The 13662-nt window shown below is 26.2% G+C and overlaps 3 long non-coding RNA genes across 5 annotated transcripts; 2 read left to right on the plus strand and 1 right to left on the minus strand.

Annotated features, from left to right (window-relative positions):
* Positions 1 to 4158: 4158 nt before the first annotated feature.
* On the minus strand, positions 4159 to 8494 carry LOC126549270 (uncharacterized). Of its 3 annotated transcripts, none has more exons than XR_007603419.1 (4): positions 7762 to 8494; positions 6989 to 7688; positions 4682 to 4818; positions 4159 to 4475 (listed from the first exon to the last, which is right to left on the minus strand). It is a non-coding gene; the product is annotated as an uncharacterized LOC126549270 (long non-coding RNA). The 3 variants fall into 3 exon arrangements; XR_007603418.1 differs by having other exon boundaries at positions 6989 to 7304; positions 7468 to 8024; XR_007603417.1 differs by having other exon boundaries at positions 6989 to 8022.
* A 142-nt stretch (positions 8495 to 8636) lies between these two features.
* On the plus strand, positions 8637 to 13002 carry LOC126549271 (uncharacterized). Its single transcript, XR_007603420.1, has 3 exons — positions 8637 to 8839; positions 12103 to 12318; positions 12519 to 13002. It is a non-coding gene; the product is annotated as an uncharacterized LOC126549271 (long non-coding RNA).
* On the plus strand, positions 9737 to 10198 carry LOC126549272 (uncharacterized). The gene is made up of 2 exons (XR_007603421.1): positions 9737 to 9832; positions 9898 to 10198. It is a non-coding gene; the product is annotated as an uncharacterized LOC126549272 (long non-coding RNA).
* Positions 13003 to 13662: the final 660 nt, after the last annotated feature.

The raw sequence follows: 13662 nt of genomic DNA on the forward strand, positions 1-13662 counted from the left end.
TTGAGTGTAAAACCATGTAGTTTAAATAAAGATCGATAAATTAATAAATATTGCAGTACCATTTCTGGAATCCACAGGGCAGAAAATTCTCGAGAACATAATATTATTATTCTGCACATTTATTAGCAGCGTTGCTAGATAGCATCGAAATGAAAACATCCGTTTGTGAATAAGTAAAAGACGATTAACTAAAATGATAATAACACTGTAAAGGTTTGTTGAGATGGCGACATATGATATAAATACATTATGTTTTACATATCATAATCTTTATATATATATATATCGTTTTTTAATATAGTAATATCTCTGTAAATGACATTACATTAGTTGGCTTTACCTTCATCCATTTATCTCTCACACGAGAAACGAATGTATCTCGTTATTTATTTTTATCTATTAATTAAAAGTTTTCTTGACTTGTCATCTAAACTTAAGTGATACAAAAATATTATATTACATATCTCATCATTAAGAATAAAATACAGTAATTTATATAACGTTATAATTTATAACTATGGAGGGTTAGGCTAAATAATTTTATTTATGATTTTGCAAAATTTTTATATAATTATTTAACACTGATAAAAATCCATCATATGATGTATAATCAAAGTGTATAAAATATTTATTTTTATATGATGTTTATATATTTTCCATTTTTTATAGATATATAAGTGCATTTTTTTTTTAAATTTTAATCTGATAGTTCATTGCAGACCATGTTTATAGTATGAAATAATTAATTTATTATTTTAATTGATAATTTTTAAACACAGGCAAAACTAGACATTTTCATAAAGCAATACATTAAGTCATTTTTTTTTTAAATTGCTCCTCGTCTTGTTCAAAAAATTTTAGCTTTTCAAATTTGTATATTTTTTAATGATATAAAAGAACATACCTATATTAATACAGTTAGTATTTCTATACTTATATATTGGTATTCTTTTTTATACTACAGTTGTACTGCCATATTATATTCAAGCTTCAAATTGAATTCCAAGAAAACAAACCGATAGTTATTAAATACCACAATTTATTTACGATGCGGTGATAATGTGTCACCGCAATGAATATACGGTCAGTAGGTAGTAGGCACTCAGTAGAAATCGGCCACCATCGCTCTTTCTATTATCTATTTCTATAAATATACGTATATCTGTCAAAAAAATGTTGTACAAATCCCTCCATAACCGAACAAATGGTAGGTACATTATACTGAAATAAATATAGAAAAATAAATTAAACAGAAATCAAGAAAAATAAAAAATATATAAAAATTATGAAAAATTCCTAAGAATAATAAATTTTTGTTTGTTGATAAATATAAAATAAAACGTATTCTTATTTCTTATAATTTATTAATAATTACATCAGGTAGAAAATACTAATTATATATTATGCATACACGCATACCTGATGTATGCATGGCCACTGGAGTATTATTAAGTAACTTAATATGCTAACCTTAAAGTTATCACAACAATATTATAATGAACTTTATTTAAGCAAAAATATGCTTATTTTCTATATAAACTCTTGGAATTCTTGATAACACCCATTGGCCGTGCGTCATAATAATATATAAAAATAGTATAAATTCTCCATTTTGGCTTTAGAGTAATAATATATTGAATGTAAACAAAAAACAATTAGTCAAACCAACTGTTAAATAATATAGAAATAAATAATAAATAACAAGATACAAAGATATTATTTGGCTATATACTGTTATAAAATACATACTATCATGCAACAAGAATATTGTGTAATAAATGTATGATTTATACTCCATTATATTCATAATATATTATATGGATAAAATCGTGAATTTTACTATTTAAATCATTTTCTAAAAACATTTAGTTGATAGATATCCATGTTGAAACAAGTAATTAAATTAATAAAAATAAAAAGTAAACCATTTAAAAAAAAAGTTGTAAAATTAATATAACCGTACTAAATCGTTGTACTATGACCATTAAAAACAATTTTGAATAAAGAACTCGACACGTCACCTCATCTTTACTTATTTTTTTTCGAAGGGGTTCGTCGACGTAGTCACGTAGATCATCATAATACTACCACTACGTGCCTTTTGAAATAAACTAATATCGCTATAGGAAGCAATTATTTCACACATGATATATAACCTGCAGCTTTTTCAAGGGTGTATGTGTATAATTAAAAATTACCAACACCGGAAAACTATTTCGAACACAAGATACGCCATGTACACGGGCTATATATGATATAATGCATTTTTCGTAAATGCCTTTTCGCAGGAAATGTTAAAACAAATAATTCTGAACAAAAATAATCGTTTAATAAATATGTAGGTATTTATTAACTATTACAGTTTTACATGACTCAACACTTTTTATATGTTTTGCTTTAGGTACTGTTTTTATTAAATTCAGTCAATAACAAATGCTGATGTCCAATAACTCTATCAACCTAAACAAATAAATAAAAATTAAAAATGCTAAATGAAATATACTTCAATAAAACAAAATAATCTATTGTGTACCTATTTTATTTCTAATCTAATATTCAATCCATGTGCCACAATAGTTCACTTTTAGTTACCGATGGTTCATTTTACTTGTGTCCGAAATTCTTTTACCAGTTATATACGATACATATTTATAGTTGTGGAAGATATACACAATTAATTTTCTGTCTAAAGATTTTTTCATATTTATTATTTCTATGGCTATTTTTAAAAATCAAATTATATATTTAAAATCCATACATTTTTTTGGTATGAAGTTATCCGTACTACCTATGAAAAACCTAACCGTATTACGTCATCCTACGTAATTGATTCGTTTTCATAAAACTTTAAATTTTCTAGTCGCCATCTTACGTGATCCATATACGTGAGTATACAGTTATTATTCAAAAATGATAATAATGGAAAAAGGTTGGTTTTGTTATTAAATCGATAGTGTCATGGTTTACATGATGAATAATATTCAATAGTCAGAATATTAATGTGCTATTGAACTATAAATTAAAATTTTCATTTATATATGTTAAATCGACTATTCAGTTGAAATTCGAACAAGTGCATAATTTTGACAGTAAGTTTAATAAGTAAGATATTTTTAACAATTAAATAACACGCTTACGCGGCGCTTTAAATCGGCAATTTAGGTACACTGCTGTCTTACTGAATTAAATTTACTAGTTTTAACTTAAAAGTTTAAATAATACATTGATTATCTATATGAATACTCAGTAGAAAGTGGCGTCTTTTTCTCGGATTTAAAGGCCATGAATGCCACGTTTAGCATCGAACTCTTTTTCAGGTAATTTCCCAAACCTTAACTCTCAGTCATGTCCATTCCGGGCAAAGATTTTGACTCGGTCTTCGTCGAGAAGAACAGAGTCTTAATATATTTATGGAAAAACTTGTATTAAATTTTCAATCGTTAACTACTTATACAAAATTATTTATACATTTTTAATTATAAAATAATTTGTAAATATTTATGATTTTGATGAATTTTGTTAAAATTTTAACTTTAAATGCTTATTAAAAAAAATTGTGACTAAACATTTTTATTTTTTTTTAACTACAATAAGAACAACTAAAATAATTCATGATACAAACACACATATTCGACTACTTCCAAATTGTATGACAAAATAAAAAAAATGTACGAATTTCATGCGATTTTTTAGAGGGGTCTGTCCGAATTGCATGCAACCTCATAAATGAATTCGTCTGAATTGCATACCATCTCATAAAGATATCTATCCGAATTGCATGCCGTGTATCGACAATAGTTTGTTTATAATACACTTATTATATTATTACTTAATACAATATATTATTTGCCTATTATGTAAATATAAGTATTTTATTATTGAAAAAAAATATTTATAGCGTGTATACTGTATACTTATTATAAGTAATATTTATAACCTAATACATAAAAGCATATTTCATCACTTGTGAATTGATAATTTTTTATAATACACATAATTAAATTAATATTATTTCGTTTTAAGCTACATAATAATCGATATAATATTAAATTTAAGTCAATGTTGAGTTAATTTATTACTATAATTATTTGTTCATCTAGACATTAATTTAAATTAGTATATTAATTAATTTATTTATTGTAAATAATATATGTATGTGTATATATATCGTTAAAAATCAAATTAAAATTGTCATTTAAAAAAAAAACCATTAACAAAAAAAAATCTTAAGAAATAGGAATTAACTAGATTATTTGTAATGTTTGGATTCCGTCAATTCTCCGAATCATGTTAAACGACCCTGTAGGTCCATTATATCTTACATGGCCAAGATTCTAAAAAGTTGAAGGGTCTTCAGAAGTAATTTATTATTCTTATAGTAGGTTTAAATTACTAAGTTTGTTTTGGACAACACATTAAGTTTTTTCCAGTATTTTTAATTACAGACTTCATTGATCAAATTTCTTCTTTTTTACCTACAATATTATATTGATTATTATTTAAAACAGTTTAAATGTGTAAATTGTTCAAAAATTAAAAAATTAAGAACAACTAAAATGTATTTGTTTTACGACTAAGTCTGTACCTATAAGTTTTTAGTTAATACTTAAATATTAAGTATAAACAAGATATAAAATATATCATATTGTTATTTATAGATTATTTATCATACTATTTATACCTTAGATTATATCCAATGGATGAAGCCATGTCCGGATATGCCCATGTTAGCAATTTATTTGAAGCATGTATAGCGACGAGCAAGGCGACGAGTCTCTAAAGTGATTCGCGATCTGTGCAAGTGCATGTCAGAAAATACTAAAAAACAAAAAAAAACAAAAACAAACCGTGTGTTATTAATATTTGTACATTATACATTTACATTTTTAATACATTTTTAGCTGTATTTAAAAATGATTGTATTGTATGCATGGTCTGCGATACATTTTAACTATCTCAAAAACACCCTGGTTCTAGCATCAAAATATCTATTATAACTAATAGTCTGTCTTGTATGTTTATCTTACTGAAATTGAAATTGAAACAAAAAATTTTTTAGTAATTTGTTAACATTTGTCAATATATCGCCAAGAGGATGCCTACGAGTTCCTTCGTTACCTAATTGAAAGCATGGAACGGTGATATTTGTCTGTTTTAGAACATGCTGCTAAATCGTATGTACATTGTACGTCATATAAATATTAATAGAAAAATTAATATAAAATATACTACTGTTGTTTTATTTTTATATTTAGTCTAGACAATTATTCCAAAGAAACAACACCGATTAACTAAATTTTCGGTGGCTATATCCACACTGAAGGTATATTTATTTAAACAATTAATTTAGTAAATTAAATACTAAATTTAAATTTATTTTTAATGTGTGGTAATAAATGTGGATACGTATCCACCATGTTCTATAACTTTCAAGACATCATTCTTGACATCATCCAATCGGAAAACGTTAACGACGCTTAAAAAAAATATTTTTAAAAAGAAGATCTAGACGAATTTAACTGTGAAAGATGTCAACGACAAGGGGCTGCTAATAAAATGTTTTCAATTGAAAAATCACTAAATATTTTTTGCATTCTGTTGAAAAGGTAAATTATTGCTTGAATGAAAATTAATTAAATATATGCTTATGTATTTATTAATATATACATATTATCGTGCTGCTAATCAAACAACTATAAAAAAAATAATAAATATAGTACTATTATATTACAGGTAAAATTTTGATATGGAACGAGTTAAAAACATTAAAAAAATTAAAATAAATGAACGAATAGATTTATCTAGATATTAATTTGATCAACTGTTGTATTATATGTATGAATATTTTACAAGAGATGTTAGTACGTAAGAAATAAGTTAAGAAAAACTATAGATAATAAGTAAAACAGTAAAATTCAATAAGTTAAGCAATAGTTAATTATTCACAGAAATAGGTTAAAATAACAATTGTGCAATTCGGTGCCAGTAAACTTTATATTACAGTTAGCATAGTAAGCAAGATATAATAATAAGAAATGTAAATAAATTTGTTTAATAATTTACTAATCGGGTTAAAATAACAATTACACATAATCATAGTATCTATAATTGTAAATTTAACGTAGTAATAGAAAAATGTAGAACAATCGATAGTAATTCGATTGTAAGTGTAATATATAAGTGAGATGGCTAAGACAGCAAAGGGAGTCAGTGGTGGTGATCGTGTGACTCGATCACCACCGGACGTCGTGTTCAAACTTCAAATAAAGTATTTTGCGTTATTTTGTGTTTAACTTTATTTTGGTATACGTCCGAGTAATCGGCGTATACGACACAACATAATTTAAAAATATATGCTCGGCCATTAAGATAGCATCTGGTATTGATGGTTAATCATCACGGTTTATCTTTAAATAGTGGACTCTACACAGTTGTTGGTCTAACACCCTCTGCATCATATTACTATTTTAATGATTCAAATGTATGTTTAATAACTGATTATATTTTCATTACATTTATTTATTTTAAGATAATAAATTATGATTATACGTTTATCAAGAAAATTTCAAAAAGTAATGATTCATATATAATATTTTATGAAATTAATCCATCAGAAAATAAAAAATGTATGCGTGAAAATGATACTTTAGAATTGAATAGTAGTAAGTGACCGACCCAAAGTGTGGCTTGATCACAGTTTGTTTTATAACTTAATAATTATTATTTTAAGTTATTCTATTACTTTTTTAAATATAATATTAGTTCTGATTAACTGTACATATACATTTAATATATAGTATATAGTATAATATATAATGTTACAGAACTAGTCTCCAATTGATAGCAAAACATATGGGAAATGTTTAAGTTTAAAAAAAAATAAATATTTTTCAGCTGTATTTGGATGCTAAAAATGTTAGCAATGGTCAATTCCCTCAAGTAGTCCCTACTTACCCACTTAAGACTTGGTCGATATTGTAAGACTAACCTCTGCCTTGTATGACTGTGTTGTGTCTCGTATACTGAACTTTGAGCATCCGGAGAATGCGTGTTTTTTTGTTTGATCGTCAAGATGTCCATCGTTAAATTTGGTTTTTTTTTTCCAGATGCTGTGAATTTTCATTTTCACTCTCACTGTTTCTTTTATGGCCACTCATATTTAATCTCGATTACTTTCATTCGCAACCATGTACAATGTACATATTAACAAATTTAATACTTCAGTCTTGTCTTTGTGTTGTCATTAAAAACATTTAAAAATGAGTATTATATTCAAATTTGTTATAATAGCTGCAACGCCGTGCCTGGAAATCGTATCTTATTATACATATAAAAGTTTGGGTAAGTACCTATGTTTTAAAATATAAGGCATTTTCGTAGATGACTTAAAATTAAATTTTAGATTTATTTTATTAGTAAGATATCCTGCTATTTTTATTTTAATATAATTTTAAGATTTTTATATACCTGGTATTTTTAAGAGTTAATTATCTATGACTTTTCTTATTTGTTCTTTCAACATTAAATATTCATAATTTGTATCCATGTTGCAGTAAACGTAAGTGATTTATTTAAAACCAATACGGTATACACTCGATTATCCGTAATATTCCGCGGAATCATTAGCAAAACATATGGGAAATGTTTAAGTTTAGAAAAAAAAAATATTTTTCAGCTGTATTTGGATGCTGAAAATGTTAGCAATGGTCAATTCCCTGAAGTAGTCCCTACTTACCCACTTAAGACTTAACATTTAATTACCGTCTCGTGATTCGTAGAATAAATATGGCTACTAATTGTATACACGAGTATATTATACATTATTATAAACCGTAATAATAATGAATACGTCACCCGGTATAGATATGAGAGCCCAATTAATGATATAGGCGGTAGCGTTGCCAATCTGAACCAGCTGAATACCAACGATGGAGGCGTTGAAAAGTGAATTTCCACAGTGGATATGTCACAACAGTGGCGTATATACAATACGGGAAAAACCGAAAAAAACGGACGTCGTCACACACGAGGTGAAAGATGCGAAACGACGCACACGTGACTCACAATGATAGACCAGAAAAGTTAAAGGTCCGCGCGGGTAAACGACCGATTTCGGTGTTGTAACGACCGACGCGTAACAAAAAAAAGAACGGTGATCCGTACCCATGCACACGCTAATTCACAACGGTGCAGAATTAACGGACTAAACGCTGTCGTCAATCGGTCTGCAAAATATACACGTAAAACAGACTTTGACGATAAAATAAAGAAAAACGGTCACTGCATCGCACACGGATACGTGCACGTACGAAAAACAGCTGAGGAAACACCCACGCAATCGGCGGCTGTCGAGAAAGAACCAAAGACGCGACCATCGTCAGCCAGACAGAGTGTCGTCAGACGAGCCTGATAAGGTCGGTCATTGGTCCGACCGGCGGTGACACGGAGGTGACGAAGTTCGCGGTCGATCTGGACAATACTACGACCATGGACTAAGATTTAACTGTCTGCTAATATCTATTGACAAATTGTTCATTGCATGCTAGTAATTATTTATAGTGTATTAAATACCATTTCATCTGTGTAACTATGGAATAATATGATAACTAGTAATAATATAACTAATAGGTATTTATAATAAGCACAAATATACATTTTCATATAATGTTATACATTTAATTTACATAATTAAAATTAAAAAATTGTGTACAGTAACAAATTTAAAAGTGTGCATTACTTTTTGTACATTAACCAAAGTTATTTCGTTTTTAATTTTTAAACTTTTAGTTATATAGGTATCAAGAACTTTTATAGAAGATTGTCTTAGATTGTATTTATTGTAAGTATAACTAATTATTAATAATTACCAAAAAAAATTATGCTACAAAGTTATTTGTGGCATGTGTACTACTAAGTCTATGTTTATTATTTAAAAATATTTTGGTGTAAGGAATTAGGTGTGCAGTAGCAAAATACCCTAATTTTAGGGTCTGATTTATATATTCACATATTTATGTATTGGTATTTGGTAGTTATGATAGGTACTGAATATTGATCACTGGACATTGATGTATCTTTTTTACATGCATAATTAATATAACTACTAAATCAATTTATACAGGTAAGAATAGGTATTAAACATAAATTATACTAAATTATAAAAGTTAAAAAAAAAGATAAAATATCAAGAAATCACAATTTAAAAATAGCTAATACCTAGTAGTTAGACTTAGAATATATATTTTTTTAGGTTTTCGGTTGTTGAGACCATTTTACCAATTCCTCTCAATCCGTCCCTTTCTACCAATGCTACTATTTATGGTTTATCTAGTTGCATATTATATATATTTTCACGTCGTTTTTCAAATAGTTTTCCCAGTGATTTCGTACTAGTTAGTGAACTACAAAAAAATTGAACCTATTTTATTTTTTTTTTTTAATATCTCTTAGTCTCTTTAAAGTGACTTTTTTTAACAACTGATTTATATACTCAAAAATACGAAATAAAAACAATAATTATTTGTATAAAACAATATATTTTAACAAGTATATATTATGTTTAATATGTTATAATATATAATATTTAGTATAACAACAAAACATAAATAAACTAAAAAATAATTATATTCGATTTTTATTTGTACTTGTGTCGGATATATATATATATACTCGTATATATATGTATTGTATTATTGTAAGTATATAAAATGATTAAGTTTTCTACATGAATATTTGATAAGTAAACATGATAATCTTAAATAAATTATTATTTCAATATAAATGTAAATAGTATCCACGAAAAAATTAACAGAAGAATAACGGCAGGAAATAAGTAATATTTTGTTTATACCATTATTTAAAGTGCTTATTATACCTATAGTTATGTATGCTTAAAAGACATAGATATCAACAAAGTCGGATTGAAAAAAGACTGTTAGTATTCAAAAGGAAAATCCTACATAGAATCCATGGGCCTAAAAGAAACCAGTAATCTATATTCTATACTTCACATCTCATATACATCGACAATAATAATTGATTCATCGTCGATTCGTAGATTCTATATGCACACATTCTGAGGTGGGTCGTATAATATTATAATACATATACATTGAAATTCAAATTTTACAGAAAAAACATAAAACTTATTTTATGTAACTTATTATGTTCCTTTTTCGAAATAAATGAAATAAAGATACACATAGCTACTGTTATTATAGAAACACGTAAATATGTTTCGTTTTCACACCAAATAGTGTGTTTGGATACAAATAACATATTTCTGTAAACATTTGAAAATGTCAAAATATTGGATGTGTTCCCTAACAAAAGTGATACTAAAACCCCCAGTAAACTCTCGGGTATAACAGTAAAAATATTGGTGACGATACGTTGAACGGTGTGGATATGTGACAAAAAATCGGGACTTGCTTTTGTATATAGTAGTACCTATGGATAAATAATTTTACGCACTTACGAATTCATATTTATATTTATTTATTATAAGTTGATATAGCAATTTTTTGTTTTTTTTTTTTAGATTTCGTTTTATATATTAAGCTGAATATATTAAGTATTTCCCGATATACGAGTAGTTTATTTTGGGTATAAAAATACATCTAGCATCCGGCGTCCAACCGGTGTTTTATCGGCTTGTATTTTTATTCCATTTGTGTCTGTAAATACGTTGTTATTAATATAAGTTTTAAACAATTATACCATAAGGAGTGCTGATTAATAAAATTTAAAAAAATGTTAAAATATGGCAAGTTTTCTTAATTTTTTGAGGTAAGTACATGATGTTTATTTTTTTTTTTAATTTAGTCTTAAATTGTCCAAAGAATTTCATTTTAAATACAGAATTATATTTGTGAATATTTTGTAAAAAGTGCTTTGAATTGACTGAATTTACAAAAAATGATGACAACGGTAGTTCAGATGGTGGATATTCAATTTTTAACTTAACTTAAATTTGTTATTTGCGCAACATATGTCTGGCTAAAAACTATCGTGTTTGACATATAAGCGTTTGTTCATTTGAATTTAAACGTCTACGAGAGTTAGATGAGACGACCTCAGTCCAGTTATAATTGAAAACATCGTCCATATCACTTAATTTGCTTTCTGATAAATTTAATTTCATTAGTACGATGCTTTGATTGATTATTTTAATTAGAGAGATGGCTTTATTTAATTTAGTATTTATTATTGATTAGATATAGAGTGTTACGTAAATAGACTGATAAGTAATAACAGTTTTACCGTTTGCGATTATCGTGTGTGTATTTTAAACTGTAATTAATATACTTACAGAAGTTCTTTTGTTAGGGGATTAGACCAGGAAGAGTGGTAATTTTTCGTAAAAAAACACTTAAGAGATTTTGTGATGCCAAGATTTTTGTGAGTCAGCTTTTTTTCATTGTTAGGTCAATTTCATTATTTTACTTCGTCATAGAAAATAAGTAAATACATTGATTTTATTTATATACAGTGTATGTATAAGGTTGAAGGGCTATGTATAGGTATTTAATATTTTAATGAATTAAAAATAAAGTTTGAACTTGGAAATTGATTTTGTCGTGCATATCAATATATTAATATACACCTAGGTATATAAATAATTAATAACAAATATACTTTAACGCAGTACGTATATATATAGTATTTTAAATACATATTATGATTTTTATAATATATTTCAATTTTTATCCATCTGCAGCTATTGATACGTTTATAAACTATTGAACATCGGGCGGTGAGGTGATATGACGCAAATAAAAAAAATAAGGTTGTAATGAATTCCAAATGGTGTTTCTGATTTCAATAATTAATAATATCTATTAAAATAATATATTCAGATAGACTGAAATTATGATTTTCGAAGATTGTTACTATAATATATCTTGAAATAAATATTATTGCCAGTTTTTTAACTACAAATTAAATATATTTATTGTTTTTAAATGTTAAAATTTTCATAATTTTATATATATCTCCAACCATCAAAAGTCATATTTACAATTCTTAGTAATGAAAATTAAAATATAATCATAAATTTGAAAACGGTTAATTGAATAAATTATGGGTATATATTTTTTCCAGTGCGCATTCTACACATTTTCTCGGAAAAAAAGAAGCGTCTGTACGTACATTTTTGAAATACTTCATGACATTTCGAGAATGGTCGGAATGTTTTAAAGTGTAGGGCATTAGCGACAATTCCATCTTAAATGCGTAACCGTTCACATAGAGACGTTCCAATTTATTCGGATCCTTTAATATTTGTTCATGTTTCCAGTCTTTTAGTGGCAATCATTCGTACGTATCTTTTTCCAAACATCATTCATATTTTAATATACGTTTAATTAACCCATAAAAATGATAATAATCTACCCATCCATTAACCTTTCAATCTAATGTTCAATAATATTTTTTTTAGTATGTAAAAATTTTTTTTATTTAATTAATAATTACTTATATTTATGACACGTTAAGTTATTGTTTTTACCATATTGCAGACCTCTGAAACTTACGAAAAATAAAGATACAATTGCATCTCAGAACGCATAATATGTTTTTCCACTGCGTAACAGGATATTATTGTTATACGGTTAATATGTATTTTGATCTATATTATACACTGTTTAGGTTTACGTTCCATTTGTGATGACGTCAAAGGAATATAATATCCAGATAGCTTGCACTTTTCAGCGATTTATTCACGCTGACCGGTACGGCGGTACATGCTTATAAAATATAAGTATAATAAAATGGTTTTTGCAGATCGACATACATATCAGCTAAATATTGAAATAGGTATGTTATTATCCAAACCAATAACGCACATAACTATATACTACGAAGTGTATTATTAATTTAATATGTATATTTTTATTATAGTACAATGTACTGCTACACTGCATAAGGTACCTATCAATTAATATACCTACTACACCAATAATAGGTACATATGTTGGTATATTATAATGATTACACATAATATGCGCCTATGTGTAATATATATTTATGTTTTTCAATAAATTGTATATTTTAAATAATAATTAGAAAGTTATTGTTAATAGTATATAAATAGTTCAAAGTGAATGAGTTAAGGTAAAAAAAATGAACTTTTGCCGTGTCTTTATAATAGTATAATGTATATTGTATATGCGTCAAATAAATTGTTAACTATTATATTTCTATAGTTCTATACTTAACTAGATATTTCATAAATACTAAAAATATTTTTTAACATTAAGCATTTGCATTAACTATCATATTATACTAAAAATTTAACCAGTTAAATTAAAAATGTTCTACTATATGTATATTTTAATGTTCATACTAATTTAGGGTCGTTACTAAAAAATAAAAATAATTTATAAATTGATTAATAGATACTATATTATATACTATAGACTTTATATCGATACTTCATTTAGTCATTATTTTTTTAAAATTCACCATAACCATTAATCATGATTAGTAGAGTTTTAAATTATTGAAGTGTGTTAAATATGTAGAGGGTATAGAAACCATGGAGTAATGTGTATAAGACTTAAGGTGTAAAATGGACAAGTAATGTATATATGTAATAAATAATAATCTATAAGGTAGGTATAATTTAAAGATTTTGACTTTCTGAGAAAAATATGTTGGTGA

The sequence above is a fragment of the Aphis gossypii genome, chromosome 1 (assembly GCF_020184175.1).
Source record: "Aphis gossypii isolate Hap1 chromosome 1, ASM2018417v2, whole genome shotgun sequence".
NCBI classification, from domain to species: Eukaryota; Metazoa; Arthropoda; class Insecta; order Hemiptera; family Aphididae; genus Aphis; species Aphis gossypii.